Here is a 15613-nt window from a genome sequence, read left to right on the forward strand (position 1 = left end):
TGATATTCTTCACTGGTATCAAATCTACAAAACAACAAAACAGAACCAAAAAAGGCTTTTAACAACCTGAAATACCCACCATGTATATGATTTGAAATAAAATCAGAAGCCAACTAGTGTTATCTAATTAGGGATTGTCCTCTTCATTAACACACATTTGAATGAAGGGCACACATGCAATACAGTGACAGCCCATGTACATACAAAAGCTATGATGAATTTCTGTTTCTGTTTTCTTGTCTGTATTGTAATGTTTTTTTTTTTTCAGATATTTGCTGATCTTTACATTCTCTTATTCATGGGTCAAATTACCAGAATTAGTCAGTTGTTGATGTAAAAAGTCTATAAAATATAGATATCAAATTCAATGTAGTTCCTTAAGTGATGGTGGATCTGCTTATTGCTATTAAACACACATTTTGGTCAGGCAGAGTAAGCAAACCTCTAATGACCAACTCTATTGACAGAATATGTAATTGAATGATTACAACAATGTAATATTGCCAAATGAACCACACTTTCTCTTTTTCATTGATCTGAGTGATCTAAAAATTCAGGTACTTTCTCTGAATATACCCAATGTACTTGAGCCATATAGGTACGTGAAAACACTGAAAGGTAACAAAGTCACATTTTAGGTTGCATCAACATACTGGTCGTAGTCATGATTTTTAAAAGCTCTGCTAACTGTGCTAAACTGGCAAATGCAATCATCCAGAAACAGCTGAGACACTATATTGCAAAAAGTATTTGCTTGTCTGCATATTAACTTGAGTGACATCCCATTCTTCATCAATACCGTTTAATATGATGTCTCCCCACCCTTTACAGCTATAATGTCTTCAGCTCTTCTGGTAAGGCTTTCCACAAGGTTTAGGAGCGTGTTAGTAGGAATAGGAAGGCCTGTCTTGCGCTCTAACTGTAATTCATTCCAAAGGTGTTCCCTTTAGTTGTCAAGTTCTTCCAGACTAAAGACATGATACATGGACCTTACTTTGTGCACTGGTGGGCAGGGATGTTGGACAGGAAGGGGCCATCCCCAAGCTGCTACAAAGTTTGGAGCATGAAATTGTCTATGGTGAAAGAGTTCCTTTCACTGAAACTAAGGGGCTGAGCCCAACTCCTGAAGAACAACCCTACATCATTATCCTCCCTTCACCAAACCTTATACTTGCCATAATGGAGTCAGATAAGTACTGTTCTCCTGGCAGCTGCCAAACCCAGACTTGTCCGTTGGCTTGCCAGATGGAGAAGCACCTGAATTCAGTGATTTGGATATGTGAGTGAATACTTCAGGCAATATAGTTTATCTACCTTCTTTCTCTCCATCATATCAGCTAGCTCTCTCCCTTTGCCAGTCATAGTACCAACATTTAGAGTCGCTACTCTCATCTCCATACTCCAGCTTTTGTTTCTCTCTCACTACCTCTCAACATGCCTTCCCTCATTCATCTTCATTTGTCTCTGTTGTCTAACAAACAGCCGAGACAGTTGTTGTTAACCCAGGCCCTGACCAATCCAATATAGAAATCTCATTCTTTATGATCTGCATGTTTGATTTGGCCAGGATTACTGTACAGTAATGCCACTGTTTTGCACATGTCTCACTCTGTATATTTTATTTTATTTGTTTTATATATTCTATTCATTGTTTACTCTATTTAATTTGTAAAATATGCATATACTATTATATATTGTACATATACAGTGGGGCAAAAAAGTATTTAGTCAGCCACCGATTGTGCAAGTTCCCCCACCTAAAATGATGACAGAGGTCAGTAATTTGCACCAGAGGTACACTTCAACTGTGAGAGACAGAATGTGAAAAAAAAATCCATGAATCCACATGGTAGGATTTGTAAAGAATTTATTCGTAAATCAGGGTGGAAAATAAGTATTTGGTCAATAACAAAAATACAACTCAATACTTTGTAACATAACATTTGTTGGCAATAACAGAGGTCAAACGTTTACTATAGGTCTTTACCAGGTTTGCACACACAGTAGCTGGTATTTTGGCCCATTCCTCCATGCAGATCTTCTCGAGAGCAGTGATGTTTTGGGGCTGTCGCCGAGCAACACGGACTTTCAACTCCCGCCACAGATTTTCTATGGGGTTGAGGTCTGGAGACTGGCTAGGCCACTCCAGGTCTTTCAAATGCTTCTTACGGAGCCACTCCTTTGTTGCCCGGGCGGTGTGTTTTGGATCATTGTCATGTTGGAAGACCCAGCCTAGTTTCATCTTCAAAGTTCTCACTGATGGAAGGAGGTTTTGGCTCAAAATCTCACGATACATGGCCCCATTCATTCTGTCCTTAACACGGATCAGTCGTCCTGTCCCCTTGGCAGGAAAAACAGCCCCATAGCATGATGTTTCCACCCCCATGCTTCACAGTAGGTATGGTGTTCTTGGGATGCAACTCAGTATTCTTCTTCCTCCAAACACGATGAGTTGGGTTTATAACAAAAAGTTCTACTTTGGTTTCATCTGACCACATGACATTCTCCCAATCCTCTGCTGTATCATCCATGTGCTCTCTGGCAAACTTCAGACGGGCCTGGACATGCACTGGCTTCAGCAGCGGAACACGTCTGGCACTGCGGGATTTGATTCCCTGCCGTTGTAGTGTGTTACTGATGGTGACCTTTGTTACTTTGGTCCCAGCTCTCTGCAGGTCATTCACCAGGTCCCCCCGTGTGGTTCTGGGATCTTTGCTCACCGTTCTCATGATCATTTTGACCCCACGGGATGAGATCTTGCGTGGAGCCCCAGATCGAGGGAGATTATCAGTGGTCTTGTATGTCTTCCATTTTCTGATGATTGCTCCCACAGTTGATTTTTTCACACCAAGCTGCTTGCCTATTGTAGATTCACTCTTCCCAGTCTGGTGCAGGTCTACAATACTTTTCCTGGTGTCCTTCAAAAGCTCTTTGGTCTTGGCCATGGCGGAGTTTGGAGTCTGACTGTTTGAGGCTGTGGACAGGTGTCTTTTATACAGATGATGAGTTCAAACAGGTGCCATTCATACAGGTAACGAGTGGGGGACAGAAAAGCTTCTTACAGAAGACATTACAGGTCTGTGAGAGCCAGAGATTTTCCTTGTTTGAGGTGACCAAATACTTATTTTCCACCCTAATTTACGAATAAATTCTTTACAAATCCTACCATGTGGATTCATGGATTTTTTTTTCACATTCTGTCTCTCACAGTTGAAGTGTACCTCTGGTGCAAATTACTGACCTCTGTCATCATTTTAAGTGGGGGAACTTGCACAATCGGTGGCTGACTAAATACTTTTTTGCCCCACTGTATTTATTAGTTTCAGATGTAGCCATTCTTGTATTTTGCTTGTTTACATTATTGTATTTTGCACAACTCTGTTGCTTGTGAAGCTTGCACACAAGAATTTCACTCACATGTGCTGTACCAATGTACCTGCACATGTGATGTGACAATAAAAGTGATTTGATTTGATTTGATTTGATTTGGATTATACGTTGGACACTATTCATGAAGCAGTTCTCCCCATTCACCCAGGCTTGGGACTGGCACTAGGAATACACTGGCCTGTGGCTGGGTTTTTACTTAACGTTTTAGTGTATGATTGTGGCTCACCTGACATCTGCAGATAACAGTCTTGACTGAGATGATCTATAACAAATATCTTTGCTACAGGGTTCACTTGGAAACAGTTTCATCTGTCTACAGTCCATTTTAAATAGAAATTCATAACTCATAATTGACTTTTGTCACTACTACTGTAGGACTAAATGCACTTTTACACATTGTGCCTCATTCAGACAAACACCTAAATGCTTTCTGTGTAACACTGACACATCAGAGAACAACTTGCGGTTTAGTATTTTGCCCAAGGATACTTTGCTTGCAGACTCTTACAGCCAGAGATTGAACCACCAACCTTCCAATTAATAGATGACCCAATACCTCCTGAGCTGCAGTCAGTCAGTCCAGCAAGACTCTGAAAAATGTCTCTTTGAAACAAAATACATTCATCAGCTTGTGAAGCTAGCTTTAAAGGATGCTTTCTGTTGAAAATTACAGAACAAATGTAATGCAGAAAGTCTGCACTCACAGGACAGTGACACATACACATCTGTGGCAACGTCTCAAGGTGTATTTACGAAAGCATCTCTCTTAACTTAACTTTTCTACCTGAAAAATGTATTTTATGCAATTTTGTAATTGTGGCTATATTTATCTATGAGCAATTATGTAATTATATAAACCAGTTTATGATGTGGTTTAAGCCCCCAGAGGTCTATGTTGTATTTTTTCAAACCAGGAGTGGGCAATTATTTTTTATGAGAAATTGACACTGTTGTGGTGGGCTGCACCAATAAGCCGAACTCAATTTTGTGCAATATTAAATTTGTCTATTTATAAACTGCTATTAGTAAGACTAGATATTACCATTAGAAAAATGTGAGAGGCATAATAAAATTTTAATTATTCACCATTTTTTTCAACATTCCCAAAAAGCAGTCACAAACAAAATGTACATGTTTTTGTGAACTTTCAGTCTCTTAATTATACAAAGTTTGATTGCTGTTTTGCAAATTTTTTTAGCTGTTTAATCTTGTTCAGTGAGTTTAATTTTTCTGCTGAACAAGTGAATTAAACTCACATTCAGTTTCTAAATTGGAAATGCGAAGGGCAGTGGATCTACAAGCCGATTGTAACTGAAATAATTTAGAGTTGTTAAATATCATCACTAAGAATGTTTGTTTGCGTATGAAGGCAGATGAGAACCAACATCTTCTCCATTGGTATGCCAGTAAGAATGATGCTTTCAACCTGGCTTAAAAGAAATGGTAACTTTCTCATGAAAACCAGACTGTATATTTTGCATGCAAATAGGCCTTGCAGTTTGGTATTTAGTTAATTATTTAGTTAAGTAATTCGTGAAATCACATAATTCAGTAAAAGCAAGAAATGCCTCTGCATCTGAGAGCTCTGAAATATCCTTACCTCTCTTCTCATTCTTGAATTTCTGCTCTCAGATCCCACATCCTTGCATCCACTGTCCTTATTTGAACAGTCATTGGTTGTAACACCTGCCAGTTTGTCCTGTTTCTGCCCAAGCCTATCAGTTACCTCCATGAACAATTCACTCCCTGTAAGTCCTTTTCATTGAGTGCATTGCTCCTAGCTCTACTGTCATTTAAAACTCTTTCATCATTCCAGGTACAAAGATGAGTAGCTGGGCCTTGTCCCAGATATCACAGCTCCTGTCCAGTCTTCTGTGCTTTTTCAGCTGAACACAACAATACACATGGCGTTACCTCTGGTTTTAGTAAACAAATACGTAGGAAACCAAAAAAGCCTCTACAGTTTATGTGAGCTAACATCTTTAGGAGAAGCAAACTCAGTAGCAAAGTCTGTTCCAGCATATTTGAAATAAAGCTGTATTTGCTTCCAAACCTGCAGATACATAACGAAACCAAAAAATAGATAAAATAGCAGTTACCTTCAAATTAAAAGCAATGTGATTTCCCACAAAATCACAAAAACAGTAGGGAAGTGGTGGGTGAAATGGGGCAAAAGTAAATGGATGCATGGTTGATACATCATGAACGCTCAATCTTCCAGGTAAGGAACTCCCAGAAAGCTAATTCTATTCACAGCATTTTCAGCAGGAGAAACTTATTGTCACTCATCCAAGGGACTTCTTCAGTCTCAGGTGGTTGCAGGTATCCCCAACCTTATAAATAGCAAAGATGCATAATGACTGAAAACTAGAAGCACTGACCAATCATGGGCCATGACCTCATTGTTAGTATGCAGACTGTCACTGCCATTGATCAGTGTCATTTCTGTTCTTTGAAATGAGTATTATTCACAGAGTCAAGGAAAGGTTGCAATCCTAGCATGGTAAGATGCTGAAAGATGTACTCTAAGGCTCCATTTCCTCAGTTCAGAGATAGTCTTTTTCCATTTAAACCAGAGTTTTAATGGTGAGTTTTTTGTGGTCTTTTATGAAACAGTCTGAACTTGAGCCCTTATGCTTTGGTGTCCAAAGGATAAGGGCTGGACCTGATCGGGCCATGTGAGAGGTAAACTGTCAGGTACAGCAGTTTAATTGTTCGGTATTTACACACTAACTAATCAGTTACTGAGAGTATATAAAATTAAGACTGTCACAGAAATATACAGTCTTTTGTTAAGAATTGCAGTTGAGTTTTCTGACACTGAATGGAAGTAACATTTGTTTTCTAGGCTCATTGAATTTCAGGTCCACCCACGCGTGCAGTGAGTTTGAGTAGGTTCTGTCAAATTGTAGGCTGTGTTGAGGGTTTGTTTGGAATGTGAGTTATTCCCATTATACTGTGTGTGCGTGTGTGTCGGTGATGATGCTACCCTGGATTTTAGGAGACAGGCTGTTGAATTCTGATCAGTGTTTTAGGAGTTTTGTGTATCGTGATGAAACACTGTTAGAATGCATGCCTTGTGTCTTCTGTTTCTTGCACATCAGACAGACTTCTGTCTCTGTGTTCAGGGATGATGCTGTGAGTGAGGAGCAGGTATGTTTCCATAGCAACCAGGGAAGAAACTCCAGCCCCCTTCTCGCTCTCTCTATACCTCCATCTCCCTCTCTTTTGGTGGCTTCACATTGGCCAGTGGCTCATGCTCAAGTCTGAGCGCTGTAACCATCACTATGGAACTACAGCAGAAGCCTTTGAACCTTTCAGCCTTGGTAATAAACCTCTTCAAAGTTTGATGATGAACGTCATTTGTGCATCATAACAGCACTGACCTCCAGCTAAAAATTCCAAACAGTGTTTGTGGATTAAACCATCTAGTGCTCTATGTTTAAGCGCCAATCACACTAAAATGTTAAGTGCAAGTCAGAAACAAGGAGTTGGGAGCTTGTTATTCTGTGTCCTCATCTGTGTAACACTGACACCAGGTGGCCCGTTTAGCCAACTGCAATGCAGCAAAAACACAACCTGTAAATACAACCAGATTCCCCCTGGTCATCAAGGACCCTGTCAGAGGTTCAAATACCTCAAATACTACCACCCAGTTTTTGAGAGGTAATGTTTAAAGATAGGAAACCTTTCAGGGGTTCTTACTGTGTTTGAAACAGTCAGGTTGATGAAACATATCATGTGGTGTTTTGATGATAGTGAGGGAGAATGGATGAATGAATGTCAGAGAAATTTTGAGATTTTAATGATTTCTTTGAACTATTCTTTGGATGGAGTGATTGTACAGCAGACATCTTAATGACTTAACAAGAAAAAGGATTAGGCGCACAAGTTTGAATTTATTTTAATTTTCTCTAATCCACAAAACTGCAAAACAGCTTGAGTTCTCTTAGGCAAGCTAGAGGCTTCACCTCTCTTGTGCTCTGTCTGTTGCTTTGGATAGTTGACCCCAGGTATTTAGACTCACTCATTTTCACTAACTCTCCACCTTGTGTCTTCAATCTCTTACATCTGTCTCCCTCTCATTTACACAGAATTAGCACCAAGTAAACACACCAGCAAAGCACACCAGACTGACTGGTGTTTTGGATTATTGTCCTGTTGCAGAACCCAAGTGCACATCAGCTTCAGGTCAAGAACATACGGCCTGACATTCTCCTTCAGGATGTTTTGGTAGACAGCAGAATTTGGTTCCATTTACTACAGCAAGTCTTCCAGGATAGGCAGCAAAACAGCCCCAGACCATCATACAGTCCCGATCAAAAGTTTAAGACCACTTGGCAAAAAAAAAAATAATCGTATTTTGCATCTTAACAAGGTTCCAAGTAGAGCTTCAACATGCAACAAGAAGAAATAGGAGTGAGACAAAACATTTTTTGAGCATGCAATTTATTGAAAACAGTGCTTAAAATGAAACAGGCTGTTTTGCAGCTGATGAAAAGCTCAGCTCACCTCCAAAAACCCCCTGTAAGCCCCTCAAATGGTAAATGTCCTGTATTTGTATAACACTTTACTCAGTCCCTAAGGACCCCAAAGCGCTTTACACTACATTCAGTCATCCACCCATTCACACACACATTCACACACTGGTGATGGCAAGCTACATTGTAGCCACAGCTGCCCTGGGGCGCACTGACAGAGGCGAGGCTGCCGGACACTGGCGCCACCGGGCCCTCTGACCACCACCAGTAGGCAACAGGTGAAGTGTCAAAGTGTCAAAACAGAAGTCAAAGTTCCAAAAAATTTGTTGCGGCATGCTTGATGCAAGTGTTTCCATGAGGTGAGTGGGAACATTTCTCCAAGTGGTGAAGACGGCCGCACGAAGGGCATCTACTGTCTGGAACTGTTTGTCCATTTTTGTAAACTTCCCTTGCCATCCATCCCCAAAGGTTCTCAATTGGATTTAGACGAGGGGAACATGCAGGATGGTCCAAAAGAGTGATGTTATTCTCCTGGAAGGAGTCCTTTGTCCTGCGGGGATTGTGTACTGTAGCGTTGTCCTGTTGAAAAACCCAGTCGTTACCACACAGACAAGATATCCAAGATGGCGCGGCCACGTCCAGACGCCTTCCTGACCGCTCCGCTCCGACTATCCACTTTTCTTGTTTTTTACTTATTTTTTGCTCTGGTTTACATCCCAAAATCCTCTAGTCTTATAGTATACGACAGCGGATCACTTGTAAACATCGGTGCCAAGGTTGCACATCTAATCTTGGACACTTTTAAACCTGACCCTTCCTGGCCGCCAGAGATTCTACGCGGCGCGGAGAACAACAAAGGACGGGCCGCTCATCCGAGGCGCAGAACAAAGAAGCGCCGGGGAAAACGCGCTGGTATTAGGAACAGACTGAGACAGCAGGCGCATCGCGCACCACTGCCCAGTATCCTACTGGCCAATGTACAATCCATGGAGAACAAGCTCGATGACCTAAGAGCAAGGGTCACCTTCCAACGTGAGATGAGGGACTGCAACATTCTGTGCTTCACGGAGACATGGCTGTCCCCCACCGTGCCGGACCAGGCCGTAACTCCGTCGGATTCATTCTTTGTGCTCCGCGCGGACAGAACGGCAGAGTCGAACAAAACCAAAGGTGGAGGAGTGTGTTTCATGGTAAACAGAAAGTGGTGTGATGCCAGGAGCATTTCTACTCTCTCCAGCGGCTGCTCGCCACATCTGGAGTTCCTGAGCATTAAGTGCTGCCCTTTCTATCTGCCCCGTGAGTTCACCTCAGTCATTGCCACGGCGGTCTACATCCCACCCCAAGCGGACACAGGTATGGCTTTGTCCGAATTACATGATGTGCTGAGCTCGCTTCAAAACAAGGACCCGGGCGCAGCCCTCATTGTAGCAGGAGACTTTAACAAAGCGAACCTCAGACAAGTCATGCCAAACTTTTACCAGCATGTCTCGTGTCCAACGAGAGGGGATCGGATTTTGGATCACTGCTACACGCCATACAAGCAGGGCTACAAAGCTGTCTCACACCCGGCTTTTGGGAAGTCTGACCACAACGCCATCTTCCTCATTCCCCAGTATAAACAAAGCATACGGAGGGAAGACGTGACCACGAAGGAAGTAAAACGGTGGACTGCCCAATCAGAAGCTACGCTACAGGACGCACTCAACGACGTAGACTGGGACATGTTCAGAGCATGCGCAGTCGACATCAACGAGTTTACGGAAGTAGCAGTATGCTTCGTCAATATGCTAGCGGAGGAGATTATCCCCACTGCGAGAGTCACCACATTCCGAAACCAGAAACCGTGGATGGACAGATCGATCCGCACTGCAGTAAACGCCAGGACCGCCTCCTACAACGCGGGTCTCGCCACTGGCGATATGAGCGCCTACAAAGCGGCCTCATATGGCGTGCGGCGCGCGGTGAGAGATGCCAAACGCAGGTACCGGGAACGTGTGGAGTGCCGCTTCCACCAGGGCGACACACGGAGTATGTGGCACGGACTACGCACCATTACGGACTACAAAGCCAGGGACACTGCGCCGATCAACGCCGACTCTGCATTCACCAACGAGCTGAATCGGTTCTACGCCCGTTTTGAGGTTAGCCAGGCGGCTAATGCTATCTACTGCCTGACTACCGAGGACAGTGACGTCATCAGCGAGAGACCGGTGACCAGCATCGCGGAGCATGACGTCCGAGCGGCACTGAGGAGAGTGAACACAAGGAAAGCGGCGGGGCCAGACGGCATCACCGGCCGTCTGCTGCGCTGCTGTGCTGACCAGCTAGCAGGTGTGTTCACTTACATCTTCAACGAGTCCCTGGCGAAGTCTGTGGTCCCCACATGCATCAAAAGATCCACCATCATCCCTGTGCCCAAGAACAGCAAACCCTCATCCCTGAACGATTACCGGCCAGTTGCACTGACCTCGGTAGTAATGAAGGTGTTTGAGAGGCTGCTGAAGAACATCATCTCCTCCGCCATCCCAGACACCACAGATCCGCTGCAGTTCGCCTACAGATCCACAGAGGATGCCATCGCCCACGTCCTACACACCACTCTCAGCCACGTGGACAAGAAACAGGGTAACTATGTGCGAATGCTGTTTGTTGATTACAGTTCAGTGTTTAACACAATAGTGCCCTGCAGACTGTTCACAAAGCTGAGGGATCTGGGACTCAACAGCCGTCTGTGTGCATGGGTGTTGGACTTCCTCACTGGCAGAACTCAGGTGGTGAGGGTGGGCAGGTGCTTCTCCAACAGCATCACCATCAACACAGGAGCACCTCAGGGATGTGTCCTCTCGCCACTGCTCTACTCCCTCTACACTTCAGACTGTGTGGCCACCCATGGCTCCAACACCATTGTGAAGTTTGCTGACGACACAGTGGTGTTGGGTGCCATCTCCAACAACGATGAGGCGGCCTACATGGATGAAGTGAAGAATCTGGCATCGTGGTGCCAGGACAACCACCTCCAGCTGAACGTCAGCAAGACCAAGGAGCTGGTGGTGGACTTCAGAAGGGGTCAGCACAGAGACTACAAGCCCATCATCATCAATGGAGCTCCAGTGGAGAGGGTGCAGTCCTTCAAGTATCTTGGTGTCCACATCTCCTCAGACCGGACATGAGCTGCCCACATTCAGATCCAGACCAAAAAGGCTAGGCAGCGCCTGTATCACCTACGACAACTGAGGAAGTTCAGGGTCTCTCCAAAGATCCTCAGGATTTTCTATACAGGCGCTGTGGAGAGCATCCTCACACAGAACATGACATCGTGGTTTGGGAACAGCTGTGTGAAGGACCAAAAAGCTCTCCAGAGAGTGATCCGTACAGCAGAACGCTGCTGCAGGATTGCTCTCCCCCCGCTTCAGGACACCTACACCAGGAGATGCCGGACTAGAGCAGCGCAGATACTGAAGGACCCGTCCCATCCTGACAACAAACTGTTCCAACTTCTGCAATCTGGTAGAAGGTTCCGCATCTTCCGGGCAAGGACAGAGAGACTCAAGAGGAGCTTCTATCCCCAAGCCATCCGTGCCCTAAACACACACACCCGCCCTCTCACATCATCTATAATTGACTGAGACAGGACTCTTCCAGACACTAAACCAAGGCACAATGTACATTTCCAAAAATTTAAACTTTAGTCTTGTCAGTCCAGAAAGTGTTTTCCCAAAGGTCATGGGGATTATCAAGATGTTTTCTAGCATAACTGAGACGAGCCTTTATGTTCCATTTGCTGAGCAGTGGTTTTGTCTTTGGAACTCATTTCTGTCCAATCTCTTTCTTATGGTGGAGTCATGAACTCTGACATTAACTCAGGCAAGTGAGGCCTACAGTTCTTTGGATCTTACTGATTTTTTGGGGATCAGGGCATGATATTTGGCTTTTGAGGATCAGTTGGTCTACTGCACTTTGTCAGGCAGGTCTTATAATAATAATCAGGCTGAGAAACTGAACTCAACTTTCCAAAGATGTGATACACCACAGCTAATTTATGTTAAAACAAAGGGGGGCCATCACTCGTTCACACAGGGTCACATAGGTTTGGATTTTTTCCGCTAAATAATAAACACCTTCATTTGAAAACTGCATTTTGTGTTTGCTTCTGTTATCTTTGTCAAATATTAAATTTTGTTTGATGATCTGAAAGATTTAAGTGTGGCAAACAGGATGGCAAACACTTTTTCATACCACTGTGTTTATATTTGTGTGTGTGCCCCGAGGATTCGTTCGTTTTAAAAATGAACCAGGTTGTTGATTTGACCACTCCTAAAGGTTGGATGTTGCTGATGCTGAGAGGATGGATTTTTAGGTAAAGACGGGTAGAGGTTAACCAATATGCAAAAATCTGCATCAACAAGTTGGGGAACAATTTCAGAATGATCTCCTTCAACATAAAATTGTGAAGACTGTAAATATTTCATCTTCTACTGTCACGGTCCTGGGTCGGTGACCCAGTGTTTTGAGTTTCTTGTGTCTCTGAGTTTTTGTATTATGAACTTAGTTCTCTTTGTTGCCCCAGTTTATTCTTTAGTCTAGTGTCTTAGTTTGGCTTTCTTGTATTCTCTTTAGTTTTCTGAGTATTTAGCTGCCCTCTGTCTCCTTGTTATTGTTCTCTGTGTTTCTTAGTTGTTCTGTCTCCCCTAGTCAAGTCTGCGTCTATGTTACATTTCCTGTTTTACTTTGAAGGTCTGTGTCCTACGTGAATGTATTGAGTTTCGCTTCCCTTGGGTGTCGTTATGTCCGATTTCTCCCAGCTGTGCTCTCCTTCTGTGTCTCATTCCCCTCGTTATTTCCCAGTGTATTTAAGCCCTGTGTTTCTGTGTCAGTGTTGTGATTGCCCTCATGCTATGTGTTTCTCCGTGTGTGTGTGTGTGTGTGTGTGTGTGTGTGTGTGTGTGTGTGTGTGTGTGTGTGTGTGTGTGTGTGTGTGTGTGTGTGTGTGTGTGTGTGTGTGTGTGTGTGTGTGTGTGTGTGTGTGTGTGTGTGTGTTTGTTTGTTGTTAGATTCTTTTCAGTTTAGGATTTGTAGAGTTCTTTGTTCAGCAATAAAAGCTGCCATTTTGAGTTCAATCCCGTTTCTAGTGAGTTTGTGTTTGGGTCCAATTCCTGCCTGCACACAGCCGAAACATGACATCTACAATACATAATATCTGTCACGGTCCTGGGTCTCCTGACCCAGCGTTTTTAGTTCTTTGTGATTTTCGTATTATTGTACTTGTGATTTATTCTATGGCTTCTAGTTTTGATCCCTTGCCCTTCATGTCTCCCTGTGTGCCCCTCTGTGTATCTGTGAGCCCTCGTCTCTCCTTATGTTTTATTCCATGCTTCCCCTGCCCATCATGTCTAAGTTCTCCCCGTGCTCTCTCTTCCCCCTGTGTGCCCTCTATGTATTTATGAGCCCTCGTCCCCTTTCGTGTTTATTCCGTGTCTCCCCTGCCTGTTATGTTGGTGTTCTACTCGTGCTCTCTCTCCTCCTGTCTGAACCTCTGTGCTCCCTGTTCCACCTCTCCCGTCAGTGTTCAGTTCACCCCGCCCTGTCTCGTTATGGTTATCTGTGTCAGCTGTGTTCCCCGTGTGCTCCCACTTCCCTCGTTAACCCTCTGTGTATTTCTGTCTGTGTCTCCCTCTGTTCAGTGTGACGTCGTCCCTCATGTTGTGTGGATCTCCCTGTGTCTCTCTGCGTATGTTAGTCTACTTTTCCCAGTTTAGTTTTGTATTTCCTATGTTCTGCCATTCCAGCATTAAAGCTGTGATTTTTGAGTTCATCCCCGTGTCTGTGAGTTTTGCGTTTGGGTCCTCCTCCAGCCTGCCACACAGCGATTCGTGACAGTACGACGTCACCAGTAATGGACCCAGCAACTCACAACCCCTCCGCTGAGCTCCGGGAGGATTTGATCTATACGGTGGAGTACCACTGTCAGGAGTGGGAGGCGCTGCCAGGAGACGAACACCGGGAGGTCGTAGCCGCCCGTCTACAGCGGATGGTGTCCGGACTCCCGTGGCTGTTCGGCGCGCTGCACCCCCACATCCGGGACTTCCTTGTTTCCACCGTAGGCGTCCGCCCGGAGCTGCCTCTCCAGTGTGAGGGGTCGGAGGACGTTCAGCCCGGTCCGCTGGAGGATTCGCGGCCCGGCTCATCTCCTCCCCCCTCTCGGCGAAAACGGCGCTCACGCCGCCGCCGCCCTAACGTTTCTGAGCAAACTCCGGTGGTGAGTGACACTAACTGTTTCTTCCATACCACTTCCAAGTCGGACCAACTCGGACAATATTCTGCTCCTGAGTCCGCTGTTTTTCAGGTCCGTAACACATCAGAAATGAATAGCGAGTTTGAATATGACTGTGTTTCCAGGGCTCTTAATGTTTCTAAGTTCACCTCCGCACCTTTTAAGCACGAGACTGAGTTTATTACCCCCCCAGAGACTGCTGTTCATGCTGAATTAAAGAATCCTGGCACTGTAAGCTCCATGCGCGTCATCCCAGAGGCCATTAACTCCGTGTCTGGTAATTCTGGGTCGGTTAATCCTGAACCTGCATTGCCTACCCTCACGCCCATGTTTCAGTGTGACTATTTTTCCTGTGCTCCTCCCAGGTCAGCAGCAATTAACACACAGACTGATAATCTCACCTTAGAGAAGCAAAAGACTATTGTCGAACTGCATACTCATGAACAACACCGTGAAGTTAACAGTTCTGAGGTCCCTGTACCTGCTGAGTATAAGACTGTGAATGATGTTTCTTCACTCCTGGACTATGCTGCTCCCCAACCTGTATATTTAGAAACGGTCTGTGTGAATGCTCCTGTGTCCATAACGGATCCCTTTGTGCCCGGTATTACGGACTCTGACTCTGCTAAACCTGGATCTTCCTGTGCAATGACTGTTTTAGAGACTGCTACTCCTAAGATGGACAGCTTAAGGCCTACAGAGTCGCTAGGAGTGGCTCGCCATGAATCTCTGTTAGCCGCCCGGCCCGAAGCTCAGTCGCCACCTCCACCACATTCAGCCTCGTTTCCCATAGCACAGTCACATCCACAGCCTGACTTACTACAAACCTTATTTCAATCTTTAGCCCAGTCAATAGCTCAGTTGGTAGAGGAATCATCGGCCTTATCGTCAGCTCGGTTTCCAACTTTACAACCATCACTGCAGTCCCCAGTGCAGTCCCCAGTGCAGTCCCCAGTGCAGTCCCCAGTGGCACAGTCACCCACTCAACCACCAGCACCACAACCGTCACTACCTCTAGTTCATTCCCCTGTGGAGTCATTAACTCCACCACCTACTCCACTCTCACCACCACCGTTACTACAGACATCAGTTCAGGTCCCCGTGTGTCCGGCAGCTCAGGTCCCCGTGTGTCCGGCAGCTCAGGTCCCCGTGTGTCCGGCAGCTCAGGTCCCCGTGTGTCCGGCAGCTCAGGTCCCCGTGTGTCCGGCAGCTCAGGTCCCCGTGTGTCCGGCAGCTCAGCTCGCACCTGAACCTTTGGCCCAGTTCCCCGTAGCAGTGCGGTTTTTTAGCCAGCTTAACATTGAGCCCGGGGTCCCAATCCTCTCTGGCTCTACATCGGCTCCTGCTGGAGGCTCGGATGAGCTCATCCAGGACTCCGCGGCTCCCACGCCGCCATCTACCTCGTCCGCTGGGGGTTCCAGTGAGCCCGGCCAGCACCTCCTCGTCTCCGCTGGAGGGTCCGAGGGGCCCG

Source organism: Astatotilapia calliptera, chromosome 5, assembly GCF_964374335.1.
Source record: "Astatotilapia calliptera chromosome 5, fAstCal68.1, whole genome shotgun sequence".
Lineage (NCBI taxonomy): Eukaryota > Metazoa > Chordata > Actinopteri > Cichliformes > Cichlidae > Astatotilapia > Astatotilapia calliptera.